This window comes from Sciurus carolinensis, chromosome 3 (assembly GCF_902686445.1).
Source record: "Sciurus carolinensis chromosome 3, mSciCar1.2, whole genome shotgun sequence".
Taxonomy (NCBI): domain Eukaryota; kingdom Metazoa; phylum Chordata; class Mammalia; order Rodentia; family Sciuridae; genus Sciurus; species Sciurus carolinensis.
The window spans coordinates 104,979,001-104,994,160 of record NC_062215.1 but is presented as its reverse complement, the minus strand read 5'-3'; the positions used below and the strand labels follow the sequence as shown (position 1 = coordinate 104,994,160).

General features: G+C 33.1%; 1 protein-coding gene across 1 annotated transcript in view; it reads right to left on the bottom strand.

Annotated features, from left to right (window-relative positions):
- Positions 1-15,160, bottom strand: part of Galnt13 (polypeptide N-acetylgalactosaminyltransferase 13) — a 540,229-nt gene that overhangs the window by 510,547 nt on the left and 14,522 nt on the right. The window contains 1 exon segment of the mRNA XM_047546171.1: positions 2,647-2,718. The gene's annotated coding sequence lies outside the window, so the exon portion shown is untranslated.

Sequence of the window (15,160 nt, the reverse complement as noted above, 5' to 3'; positions counted from 1 at the left end):
TGGGAATAGTGCTTTTGTGGAAACAAAAGGAATTTATATCAGCCATAGAATCTCAGTGACACCTTGGTTAACAGTATAAAGAAACTTTAAAATTAGACTTCAAGCTTCATTCTCATGAATGATAGATTTAAATTTTGTTTTTCATTTTCCTGATATGAAAAATAAGGATAAAAACATATGTCTCATGATATCATTGCTCAGATTAACTTATAAGTTTGAATGTCAAGTACACAGAATAGAATCAATACTTAATGAATGTTTTCTTGCACACAGCCCTTCAATTTACACAAATAACTTGCTTAACAGAACATCGAATGATTGTTTCCCCAAATTATGTGATAACCATTTCAACTGTTGGTTTTGTTTTTATAACAAAAACCTTGTCTCCTCCAAGATAAGTATTTCAGACTCCTTAAATACTTCACATCTTCTCTCCAGAAAAGTCACAAACACACATGTTCAGCCTAGGTCTGCAGTAAACACACAATAAGATATACAAATATTATATATACAAATATTCTGATTTTTTTTTTTTTTTTTTTTTTTTTTTTTTTTTTTTGCGGCACTGGGGATTGAACCCAGGGCCTTGTGCTTGCAAGGCAGGCACTCTACCAAATGAGCCATATCCCCAGCCCAATATTCTGATTTTATATACTTCATATGTGCATAGTGATTGAACAAAGGGTCAGTTTTTTTTTCATGAAAAGTTCAAGAAGTACAGGCACTTTCTGAAAGTACTTTGCTCTTTTTATAAAGAAGGTTGAAGTTTAGTTTCTGTTTGAGCATGTCAGTCAACAATACTCAGTGAGTTCCCTTATTATGAATAAATTATATGGCATAATTATGAAGTTATGGATGCTTAATTAACAAATATACATGAACTGACATATCCAAGTAAATCAATTACAAATTAATAACTACTAACATTTATTAAGCATTTATTATGTACCTGAAACTATGCTATTCTTTACATGTATTAACACCACAAATGAGGTAGCTCTTAATTTTATATCCATTTAAAAGCGTCAGTAAGAAATCTGTTAAGTCACACAGCTAGTAAGTGATAAATCCAGAATACTTTTCTGTGTATTTTTAAAGATTCACACATGTATGAAAATGTCACAGTTAAACCTGTAATATGCATCAACAATTATAATTTTAAAAAGAAACAACCACCTTAAACTGTTTATCTCCAGTCAGGAGCCTGATAAGTCATGGTTTTGCTGTTGTTTCTGTTATTAGTTATCAAAACTAAACATATTTTAGTAGTCTCACTACTTCACATCATAATATACAAACACCCTTCCAGACTTACTTTTCCACTTTACCATGGTATAAATGCAACAGGCATTCACAAGTACCCATACTTTGAATATTGATGAAGCTTCAATATTGAGGAATAATACTCCCTCGACTCTAGGAAGCCACAGGGAGCCTTAGCTCTCTGTCAGCATGGCCATCTGGAGAGGAAACCACTGATGCGCTGCAGTGCACTGTGCAGCTGAGCTAGGATGCTCTAGAGGTCAAGTGTGTTAAATGCATTTCCAGCTTACATACATTCAGGATATAAAGCCAGGTGTTCATTCAAGTCTGAATCCAGAGTCTAGATTCTTAAAGCAACACTTACACCATCTTCTTATTGGAAGACAATATACAGATATCAATACTGCCACTGTTGCTTCTAAATTTGGGGGAATTCTAATTTAGAATTGTCCTCCAGATCATCCCGCTTCATCAAACAAGGCAGTTGAGCAGGGGAAAGTTGAGCCTCTGACTCTATGATCCCATCCAGATTTAACATGATAACATTGAGTTCTATGTTTTTCAATGAATGACAGAAGACTCTTTGGAGAACTTTGGGACTATAATACCAAATACTTTTTATCAAAGAATAATTCAGATGGTTCCCAAACTTACTTTCAGTAATCTATATTTTCATTTAATTTCCTAGTTTAATGACATGATAGATAATACAAAATAAAATAAAAGTATCAACAATCAAAATGATAATGGTTAAGCAGATTCAAAATTCAAAATAAATCATCAAAATGTGTTGAGCACTTAAATATTTAGGCATGTAAATAAAATTTATTTACCCTGTAAATTTTTGATGGAGGCAGAGTCCTCTGAAAAATCCTTTGTTCAAGATCTGGATTCAACACTTTGAAGAGACTTTGAGCAAACTATTAAAGCTTTTGGGGTTTCAGTTTTCTCATTTGAAAATGGGAATAAAAATAGTTATCTTAAAACATTTGGGTGATTTTTAAAGGTAATGCTTATATAAATTAAAAAATACATGGCAAATATTACTATGTATTAATTTAATATTTCTTTTTAAAATTTCCATATTAACACTGGCTAATCTCCCTCACTCTTTTCAATCTATGATTAGAGGAGAAAAAACTTCACTTAAAGTAGGAAATACTTGTTACATGAAAGTAAAAAAATAATAATAAAAATCAGTGAAAACAAATCTTGAAATTAACTTAATTCAGACTAACAATTCATTTTTTTATCTTTGGTATACATTTTCCCTCAATATTAAATTTTAATAACAATAAATAGAAATTCTTCCTTTATGACTGTCTGCCAAATACATTCAGTATAATTACAATTGAGTGGAAAATAGAAATACACATCACTTACTGTATGTCGTGCTTGGAAATTTCAAAATGACTTGAAAACATTCATCCTCAAAATACTTCTAAAAAAATGCATCTGTGGAAGAGGAAAAAATACCAAAGAAATAAGCAATTTCCCAAGGTCATTGAAAATTTATGCAGACCAACACAAATTAAGACACTGTTTAACATATTGAAATAAAGTTTTGCAAATAATAGATGCAACACCTAGTAAAGTAAAATAGGCTAATGAACAGAAGTATTCACAAACACATGCAAATATTCTGAACACTAGTTGAGGAGATCCTCCTAAGTACAAGGTAGGAAAAGTCTGCAGGTTGGCTTCAGAATTATTTTAAGTAAGCAGTACCCTTGGAATATTGGTAGAACAACATAAAAGCAATTCAAAAATATGAGGTGCTTATAAGTAAATTTAGTTGGAGATTTGAGATGATTATTCAAACAAGTTCTAAAATGTACTTTTGTCTGATATATGAAGATCATTGAGTTAGAAGAGTATTTTGCTTGATTTATCTAGAGAATTGCACCAATTCACTTTGTAATTGCATTTCCCTTCTAATTGAAAATCATGCACTGAGAAAAATGCAGGCATGCCTCCTGCACACCTCACAAAAATACACAAGCAGATCTATGCTGTTTTTCATAAAGTCAATGTGATTATAGGAGAAAATGATTTAATCAGGCTTTATTAATTAATTTGTTTTAGAGAAATAGTATTGGAAGACCACATTAACTTTAAAACTCAAAATATTTCAACCTAAATGAATTTTATGCTACTGCAAACACTGTTTTATAAAAGAACTGTTCACAAGAAAAAAATAAAACATAGCTAATGAAAATTATGTACCATCCTTTAAAGCACAGTGTGCAATTTCAGACAAATCAGACACACGAATAAAAATGCACCTAAGTAGCAAGTTTATTTAAAGGGATATTAGTTATCAATGACCAAAAGAATTTCTGCCCTGGGAGACTTGAGGCTTTATAGTACGACACAGAAACACCAGTTTACTAATACAGGAGTTGTGGGTTTTTGTTCACCAAAACCTATGTAACCAAATTCAGCATTGTTCAACACTCACAGCAAGTACCCTGTGTAGAAGGTCTAATTTATCTTCCCTTAGTGTATGAAAGAGACTAGGAAGGCTCTTGTCTCCATCTAGTCCATCGATTGATAATTTTGCCAACATTCAATACTGAGCCTCTCTGTAACTAGATATAGTTAGCAAGCTTAGAGCTAAATGACAAATAGAAATCAAGAAATTCCCAAGAAACTATTTTTATAAATCCCATTGTTCTAAGTTTAAACTTGGAATTTAATAGACTATTCAAACTCACCTTCCTAGATAATTTCAATAGAATCAAAAAGTCAAAACAATTAGATATTTGTTTTGCATACTTTAAAGTATTCATCCTTATAGACAAGTGAACTGAAGTGAAGACTAATCATGTGACTTTCCCAACTTGACAAACAGGAGCTAAACTTGGACTCAGAACCAGCTTCTCATCACAACCACACCTGCTAGTCTCTAACCTCAGCAAAGATTTCAAACAGATTTAAATCTAACGACATACTTCATGACTTAGAAAAAAAAATCACAAAATTTGTATGAAATCTCTACACCCACTCACTAAAAAACCTATTCTGGCATAGTATAAAGTGGACGCAGGGAAGGGACTTGAAATGTATAGAATAACAGATGATATATATTTTTTCTGGGACAGGAGCAAGTAAGGCATTTTTAAAAGATGTGAATATGTCAAAAGGAAGCAGGCCCCAGCTTCACAAGACTTCCACTGGTTAAATTTGTACAATTAGGCAACCAAAATTAGTTGTTACTGTGAAGGATTAAAATTCACCATGGAAAATATGATATAAACAAAGAAATGAGTAAAGGATAAAATTAAGAAGGGAAGTCCTTCCTTTACAGAGAACATCTCCTAACACAATAAAGATGGACTGATGGAGTTAGAAAATCATCATTAGCAAGCATAGTTAACCATCTGGATCAAGAAAATACCAGTGGATCAGTACCAGTGGGTGAAAGTGTGATGGGAAACAGGCATTTCCATAGTTGGAAAGCATCTTCCCACAAATTGGTTATTTATTACAGTGGGAATAATTGTAACTTTCAGTGGAGAAACTTGGCAGAGACTACTTTAACTAATTGATCAAAGACAACATCATCAATAATGGGACAAATACACAGGACGCACTAGAGAAGGATTCAACATCACTTTTGTGGTGTCTTTGCCAAAACTGCATAGCCTGAATTAATCATCAAGAAACATCAGGCAAACCTAACTTGAAGATGCTGTGCAAAATATCTGGCCTAAACTCTTCAAATGTCAAAGTAATTAAAGACTGAGGAAATGTTCCAGATTAAAGGAAATGTAAAAGACATGACAAGCAAATGCACCTGCAACTCTAGATATGTACTGTGAGGATATAACAACACTGTGATGATCTGAAATTTTTCAATTTCCATCACGGTAATTTGATTAGGTAGAACAATGTTCTAATTCTTAGGAAATCCACACAAATAATTCAGTTAAAGAAGCATGATGTCTGGCACTTACTCTCAAATGACTTAAACAATAAAATAAGTGTGTGGGGTACAATCTTACAAATGCTCTGTATGTTTGAAATTATACCAAACCTCAAAATGACTGAAAAAAAGGTAGAAACAAACAAAAATATGTAAATATCTTACTTTCACCTATATATATTGGGATTGCTGAATCACAGTCTCACATAAATCAATAAAAATTTTAAATCAGTAAAAATAAATCAGAATCATAGCCAAATGTGTTTAGAAAACTATAATTACCAAAAAACTAGAGTGGTTCAAGTTCATCTTCCTTTATTACATATTATATTTTGTATGATTACATATAATCAATATAGTAACATTAAATTGTTACATATAGAATTAAAAATAAAGATGTATTTATAACTTTGATCTTTTATGTACATATTAAATATATAAAATACAGGAAAATAAAAATAAATATGGAACCCAGTTTGGGTTTTTAAATAAACCACAATAATGTAAAGTTAAATAATAAATGAATAAAATAAAGTACTCAACAATTAGAGAAAAAAGAATAAGATTATAAAATAGTTTTTAAAGATAATCACTATTGGCATGATATGTGATTTTTCCTTATATAGTTGGTTTTCTAAGTCAAAAGTTGCAAGTGTTTTTTTTAGTTTAAGAAAAATATGGAACATGTGAAAATCATGTTTGATTCTTGAAAACATACACAATATTTTCATGTATAACTACCTTGTCTTTACTTCTAGACTCATTTAAATAATTCTATCATGTAAATTATTTGTTAATTCAGTTCTCTTTTAACTTAATGGTGAATTTTTTGTGACATTATAATAACTTTTATCATTTTATTGCAAATTCACTTCAGTGATTAATATTCCCTTTCTAGGACATGCCATCATTTATTTCATTTTAAAGGTAAGATATCATCAAACATTTTTTTACAAAAAACAAAACAAAACAAAGAAACAAAAAAACACTGCAAAGGACCTTGTGTGTATGTATCTTCTGCTATACCACTGCTGTTCCCTTAGGATAAAATACCCATAATTGCGGGTATTTAGGAGTGGTGGCCCACGCCTATAATCCCAGCAGCTTGGGAGGCTGAGGTAGGAGGATCAGGAGTTCAAAGCCAGTCTCAGCAAAAGTGAAAGTGCTAAGCAACTCAGGGAGACCCTGTCTCTAAATAAAATACAAAATAGGGCTGGGGATGTGGCTTAGTGGTCTAGTGCCCCTGAGTTCAATCCCCAGTACCAAAAATAAATAAATAAACAAATAAAAAAAAAAAAAAAAAGAAGTGGAACTGCTGAGTTAAGTAGTATGAGGCTGTAAGACCATATTTTATAATACTGACGTACACAATTTTCCTAATTGAAAATCCCCAGTATCAGGATAAATTTTACAGTCACTGCAGCCAGTGGCACTCATGACACAGGGTTTGTTTCCAGTTTGTACCTCTCTAGAGCTCTAGCTTTCCATATTGTCAGGTCTTCACAGTTGTGTGTGCATTGTTGATACGACATGTATTGAATTTAATTTCCTTTTAAAATGTTTTCAAAAAGATTGCACCACAAGTTAGCCTTGAAATAAAAAAAAAAGTTATTTCTATGAAAAAGGCATGGAAGCTGAGCAATTTTACTCAAGTAAGTATTCATTTTTGAAGGAGTCCTTCATTTCTTACAAAGTAACAGTCAAGTACTTTGTAGAACCTATAGAAGGAATATAGTCACAAATAGATGGAAGATGTGTCAGAGTCCTGTAAATCAGAACATACAAAAGAACTGATTATTATGCGACAAAGGATGCAACTAAAGGCAGTAAACACTACAAAGTTTCCTGGATAATACAAACAGCTTTACCAGGTCTCATTTCTAATTTATGGCAACAATGTGTCAGAATGCCTCACCAACAGTGGATACTATTTATCATCTTTTAAAAGTGCCATTTTAATCAACAGTCCTCTTCAATCTTCAATTTATTACAGCCAACCTTTTTTTCCAAAAATCACTTTAGATTTGTTCAAATTCTCACAGGTTTAACAACTTTCCTGTTCTGAAGATTTTGTGTGGTGTTCTTAAATTCTGGAGATTAATGCTAATGCCTTTTAGTATAAGCACCCAATAAACACGTTAGGAGTTTGACTTCCTTTGCCCCAGAAGGTCTCTGACTCGCTGCAGTCACAGCTTCACACCCTTTAAACAGGACTGTATTGTTGATGAGAACATCATGTGAGACAAGAGCTAAACCCTGCTGAGTAAAGATATATGAACTCTTTTACTTCCCCTCATATTAAGTCCTGTCATTGTGTCAGAGAATAAAATTAGATTAACTTGGAGTGATTTACTTCACTCAGTCATGTTGGTTGCTACCCCATTTTTTTCCTTCTCTTTGAAGTATATGGAAATCAATTGTCTCTTTGATTTATCCCTCTATTTTCCCAGATATCAAAGCAAACTGATTAATCTATAACTTCCAGAATCATCCCTAATGTACCCTAGCTCCCTTCCTCCCTCTTCTCTCTCCACTCTGAATTTGTCCTTCAAGAACCCTAACCTAATTTCTTGCACACTTTCTATTGCAAATATGTTTTGATAAATTATCCTATGATAATTCCTATCCTAAGCAAGACAAATCAGGATCTCCTGAAATGTAGGAATATTTAAATGTAATCTATCTGTCATCCATTAGTCAAATTATACCACTATGTAATTCCATATCCGGTCTGTACACCATGCCAAACTGCCCTGTGGCAGACCCTAGCGGAGAACTATGTTATCCATCTCTTTCTTTACTCATCCAGTTCGGGAGAAGTCAGAACAAGGTTTCTTACCTCAGGTGTGTTCTTAGTCAATTCTTTGCTTGCTTTATTTTATTTAACAATAAGGAACTAGCAAATCAATTGTTCCAAATATTCTCAAGGCTTTCTTTATCTCTGGCCCCTGCCTGAAAAGAAGAGCTGAACATTCTGATTCTCTCACTCCTCCTACTCTCAACAAGTACACACTAAAGCTTGACTTATGGTAACTTCTACTTCACTATCTCCTGGCCTCTGAAAAAGGTGCTCTTTCTTTTGCAGACTCCTATATTTTGACCTGCTCCACTTCCATGAAGTCATCCTGATTTTATTATGCAAAGATTCATGTTGAAAGAAGCTTATTCATGTCATTAATAGGTTTATATTTCTAAGTACATAAAAGCAACCAGAATGTTTTCAATTAGGGATCAGCTATATAAAACTATGATTTGTTATGCAATGCCATGGAGTCACAAAAATCATGTCTCAATATTAATTAAAAATCTGTCTATAATATATATATATATATACACAAATATTTAAGATAAATAATTTCTAAAATTCTATGGGGAATAAAGTAGCTACTGTTTAATCATAAATATACATATATATGAAATTGAAAATATTAGAGGACTATTCAGCAAGATATTAGCAGTTATCCTAAATAATGTAAAAGTAATCTCATATCACTTGACATATAAATAATACATAATTTCTAAATAATTTTAATGTTCCCTTTTATATGTTTCCTAATTTTTCAAACCTTCTGCAAAATATGTAATGTTATAATAAAAAGATACTAGTTTAAAGATTCAAAGGAAACAAAACAACAAAAATCATGTAGGTAAAAACCAACAACCATAAATCAGGCATAACTTCAGCATTAAAGAACTGGAAACTACTATAGAGAAAATTGGGGCATAAGTAAGCAAAAAGATGCAGATTATGAAAAGTCAATAAAATGTATTTCAGTGATGTATTTTTGATGTATTTCACTGGACTTACCAGTTGCCTCCCCAATATCTAACTTCTCCTTCCTTAGCTGTTATACATACTATGCCCCTTGGCTGGCTGCCAATCTGAAATGTGGACATAATGGTTGGAACTCTGGCAGCTATTTTGAATGCATGAATCTTAGAATGACAGGAAGGATCCAAGATTCATAGTGACATTTTAGAGTCATTCTAGCAGACATGGACTGGCAATATGAAGACTTCAAGTTTTTTGAGGGGAAAAAAATTCTGATCTTTTATTTTAGAAGAGAATCAAAGACAACATAAAAATCATGCTATATTTGTATTTATACCTAAATTTTATAAAGATTTCTAAAATACTTTTGGTGATATAAGGAAATTCAAACATAATTTTTTTAGTGGAAAAAAGTCACAGTCAATACAATTATGGTGTTTTCATTATGGGGAATATACAAACCTAAAAACTTTGTTGTAAGTTTCAAATTTCTAAACTATCTTATTATCAGGAGGTACATAATATAAGCACTTCAGAATTTACCAAAATATTAATTAATGTAGTCATCTCCCATGGAATAGTTTTTTTTACATGGCAATAGAGTATAATTTGAAAAATTATACATACATAGAATAAATACAACTTGTTCCAATTGGGATCCCATTATTGTGGTTGTACATGATATGGAGTTACATTGGTCTTATATTTATATGTAAGCATAGAAAAGATATGTCCAATTCATTCTACTGTCTTTCCTATTACCATCCCCTCTCCCTTCCCTTCTTATATCTTTGTCTAGTCCAATGAACTTCTGGAATAGTATCAAACTAAGAAGCTTCTTTCCAGCAAAGGAAATAATCGAGAACATGAAAAGAGAACCTATAGAATGGGAGAAAATCTTTACCACCATCATTTCAGAGCATTAATCTCCAGAATGTACAAAGAACTCAAAAAACTTAACACCAAAAAACCCCCAAATAACCCAATCAATAATGGGCTAAGGAACTGAACAGGCACATCAGAAAGAAGAAATACAGTCAAAAAAATATATGAAAAAATATTCAACATCTCTAACAATTAGAGAAATGCAAATTGAAACTACACTGAGATTCCATCTTATCCCATTCAGAATGGCAATTATCAAGAATACAAGCAACAATAAATGTTGACGATGAGGTAAGGAAAGAGGTTCACTGATACATTATAGATGGAACTGCAACCACTCTGGAAAGCAGTATGGAGATTCCTTAGAAAACTTGGAATGGAACCACTATTTGACCCAGTTACCCCACTCCTCAGTTTATACCCAAAGAATGTAAAATCAGCATAGTACAGTGATGCAGCCACTTCAATGTTTATAGCAGCTCAATTCACAATAGCAAAGCCATGGAACCAACCTAGGTGCCCTAAAACAGATGAATGAATAAAGAAAGTGTGGCATATATGCACAATGGAATATCACTCAGCCATAAAGAAGAATGAAATTATGGCATTTTACCATATATGAATGGAACTGGAGAATATTACACTAAGGGAAATAAGCCAGTACCCAAAAAACCAAAGGCAGAATATTCTCTCTGATATGTGGATACGAACTACAACAAGGGAGAGGAAGATTAAAATTTCTGATTTCTTAGCCCAGACTGGGTGTATACTGAACATGATTCCTAAGTGATACATATCATGTAATAATTTTCAGGAAAGAAGAAGAAATTTAGTTGTCATGAATTTAATGACTATTTGGCTAGCATATATTAAAATATTAAGGTTAACATGTCAAATCATATTTAAAATGAAGATAGAGGATTGCAGTGGAAATAATTAATATTTGATAAATTAGGATATATTAAAACGACTCAAATAGAAAAATTTATGTTCCATAAAAGGAAATGTTTAGTAGTTTATTATGTTTAGTTACATGAAGGATTGTTTTTAAAATTAGATTCCAAGAAATAAAATAGCTTTAACAGCAGGAGAGATGATACCATACATTAAAAATGAACTTCCAGGAACTAAGGATGTTTAGATTTGAGTTTTTCTTTTTTTTAGTAAACACTCTTGAATACCATTAAATCTAAATTTAGAACTGCAGCCTTTCAAGCCACACGTCCAATCAGAAGTGAGGTATGACTATGATGGAATTAAATATTTTAGCACCCTCTTGAACCCTTGAACTTGATAAATTTGTGGTGATTATCTTTGTAAGCAATTACATTAATACCTTTATATCCTCATCATATTCCAGAAAATGATACAAGATATCACAAAGAACCATTCAATAAAGCATCATTAAATTCATAGCCCTTCCTCCTACTAAATCAATACTGAACAAATTTCTCAAGACATTTATTAAATGAATAGCTGTCCTGTGGACTTGCAGGCCTCAGGGGAAGTGAGGAGTGTGAGGCCTACTGGTGAAAAGGCTCTCACTGAAGTTGGAGACAGGTAAGGACACAGCTATGAGGACAGCTAAGTCACCACCTGCAACAGGAACTCAGAGCCACAAGAATGAAGAAAACGCAATGATTCTGCTTGAGGACTTAGGGAAATCCTTTAAAAGGGATTTGCCCATTCAAGCTGATCCTTGAAATGAAGAGATAGGAAGCTCAGGGCTGAAAAGCAGCATGAGCAAAGCAGCAGACATGGACATCTATGACATCCAAATAACACAGAAGTGATTCCCTGAGTCCTAGACACAGATTAGAAGAGGGTAAAATGAGACAAGAGTCTGTAAAGGTCAATTGGGATAGATTCCTGAGAAGGGCTCTGAATGATAAGCTAAAGAATCTGAAATGTAACCCATAGAGATTGTAAAGGTTTACAACATCTCAGAATTGCATGCTTAGTCCATCTAGTGACAACGTGGAACAGGTAACAAACTACACTTGTACTGGACAGCTTTATTTTAGAAAAATGGCCTTGGGCTTAGATTAAGCACAGCCTTTACTGAGGGCAGGTGAGGTGACAGGAGCTATCCTCAAGATCCCTTTCAATCTTAAACTTCTATCTTCTACGGAGGAAACAAGTTCTGGACAAATTCTTGAGAAGAGGCAGAACTCTTGGACCACTCTGGTGAAAACCATAAAGGCATTGCTATTTCAAATACCCAGTAAGTTTGACAAAAAGTGTATCTAGTACACAGTCTCTGACTAGCTGACGACGGAATTTAGAGGGAAAAAATTTGCATGGAAGATATTATAGCACAGTGGAAAGGCAGTTTCAGTAATCCTACTGGGAAAGCCAGATAAAAATTTGACTGACCTAAATCCTTTTGACCTGCATCATTTTCCAAAGTAGCCTTTACTGCTTTGGAAAGCCCAGGGGACCTATCTGTGCATGTGCAATCTAATTAAGTGCATGTAGTAAGGACTTAATCGTATAAGGCATTTTGCTCAATACAGCACAAAATAAATTCTGTTGAACTGCTTTTGGATTTATAGTCTAAAACAGCACATTTAGATGTAGATATACATCTAAAATTTAGGTTAAAAAAAGAATTTTTTAAAACTATAGGGACAGGCAAAAATATACGCCTTGACATTGAATGATTCATGAGCATCAATAAGCAGGACAACTCCTTGATTATTTCCACTTCAAGGGGAAACACAGGTAAGGATCACAGAATAAATGCCAGTGACCAGATCTCACTCCTGAGACCTACTGAAGGAGAAAGGAAAGCACTGTTCTCTTCAGGTTAGCAGCACTAAAAGACAAGGTCAGTCAAGCAGTCTAAGGTACAGCATGCCACAGGAGCACTGTGCCTGGAGGAAGGAGAACAGGGTCAGCACAACCAGCCTCAGCCTGGGGAGAGGAGATCCTCTTCTTGTGTCATTCTGAGGAGGATCTTTGGCCTTGTGGGAGGAGACCCAGGCACCGGTGTCCACAGAAAGACAGGCACTCCTGAGGGTTCTAAAAAGAGAAGGTATGAACCCGAACTGAGAAAGTAACGTGGAAAAGTTTTCATTTAGGGTGCCTTGTAAATTTTGCCACTAAGACCCACTTCATGGGTTGTGAGATCAGAGTTCTTCAGGTCCCTGAATGACTTGCTTGATGGCAAACAGCCAAGCATATCAGATCAGAATTCTAGATGACACTCCTTGTTCTTGAAGCTTCTACACAACTGTAAACCAACACATGAGGTACATATATGCCTATAAAGTATAGCCATGAGTAACATGGCAGGAATACATTTACTAAAACACACAGAAATGTGTAAAATTCTAAAAAATTACAGTATCTGATAATATTCTCATATCTCAAAAATTACTAACAATGTTCAAATATAAAAATGATCTTTATGGGCTGGAGATAATAGCTTAGTGGTAGAGCACTAGGCCTACCATGTGCTAGGCCCTGAGTTCAATCCCCACCACAAAATACCACCACAAAAATAAGTAAATAAATAAATAATCTTTATATTTATTTATGGTGAAAAAAGTTCTTTCTTGATATAATGCCTGAGTTTTATTTAAAAAAAAAATGTAGCTTTATTTTGCAGATGTTCATCCTAAAAGTGAGGAACAATCCTCAGAAACCAGAATAAGAAAATCATCTTATTAATAATATGACATTTCAGTAAGCCAGTGACTTGATAGAAAGCAAAGGGAAGTGCAGACACAGCAGGGAAAAAAAAAAAAAAAAAAAAAAAAAAAAAAAAGATTTTGCCGAGTGGACCCCCAGGGTGTTAAAAGTGCAAAAACAGTCAGTAATTGCATGCCATGAGCCTGCACCTGTTGCTGAAAACCTGTCTTAAGTGTGTGTATCTCCTTAATAGAATTATGAGAGCAGCTGATTTTGCATTTACATAGTACCTTAAAGTAAGTGGATCCCAAAATCTCTGGCCAGATTTATTAGCTGGTTACATATACTGACTGCTTAAGCAGGAATCATTTCATGCATCAATGAAGTACAGTTACTTCTTTATTAAAATGTGGCAACATTTTATTGGTCCACAATTATATATATCCGGTTACTGTGAGATGTAGCTCTCTGACCAAATAAAAGTGCATGGGTACTTAGAGAATTGTACTAAAATAGCAGATGCACATAATAAAACTTTTCATATATATACATATATATATATGATTTAAAAATAAATAGAAAATAGCACACCATCAGTTAAAGTATTACTACTATATGTGGCAGTTTTAAACTGAATTGGAGGATGGTCAAGGATGAAAGAACATATGAAAGGCTTTGAGGATGGATAGAAAGTCATAACTATACAGTTAATCTTGACAAAAAACATTATTACTGGAAATAAGGTTTGGTTGGAGAAATTAAAAAGTCTCTCTGGCAAAACTTAATTCAGTCCAATAAAAGGTAAAAACAAACTCTACAATTAATAAAGGAACTGAAAGTCAAGAGTGGATCTGAATTCTCATAAAATAAGATTAGTACTTTATAATTAGCTTAAGTGGTACCCACGCACAAGATTGTAGAAATTCACATTTCAAAACAGCCAGGAAATCCATAAAAACGAAAACCTGATATTGAGTAGGATCTCACTGGAGAAATACAGATACAAACATGCAGATGTACACACAGATAAACTCAGATAGTGTGCATCAGTCCTGTCCTTTGAAGGAAACAACATATTTTTTTATTTAGTGCTAGTCAAAAATACATTGCACAATTAATCATCTTCATAAATATTTCTGTATCATGGTTTTATATTTATAACAATAGAGAACATTTTGTGAGTTACCACGTTCCAGGATACTTGCTAAATAAAATTTAAAATGTTAAATGTAAGTTTACTAGATTAATTTTCAGTGGATTCCCATAGTATAAAATAAGCATAGATGGTGTTATTTTGGCAGACAGATATACATATACCAGAAAATGAATTGATTGTCTGTCTGTGACTTGATGTAACTTTGTTTGAAAATGTTTAACCTCAGGCAAGTACCCATACATGGCAGAAGATGTTACTTGATTTTAAATATTATTCATGTAGAAATTCTTTATAAAATAATTAAAGTTCACAATAAAGTTTTCTTCTTGATCACTTTTTAAAATATATGTGTGGCACAAATCTTCAGAATGTGAAGCAAGAGAAATACTAAGGAAATACAAACTGTAGACACAGCATCATTTTCAGGCAGCACTAGAAAATTGTACAAATGAAAATGGAAAGTAATTTCATCATATGTAATCTGAAAAGTTTTTTGAAACAGATAAACAAAAATGCTGTT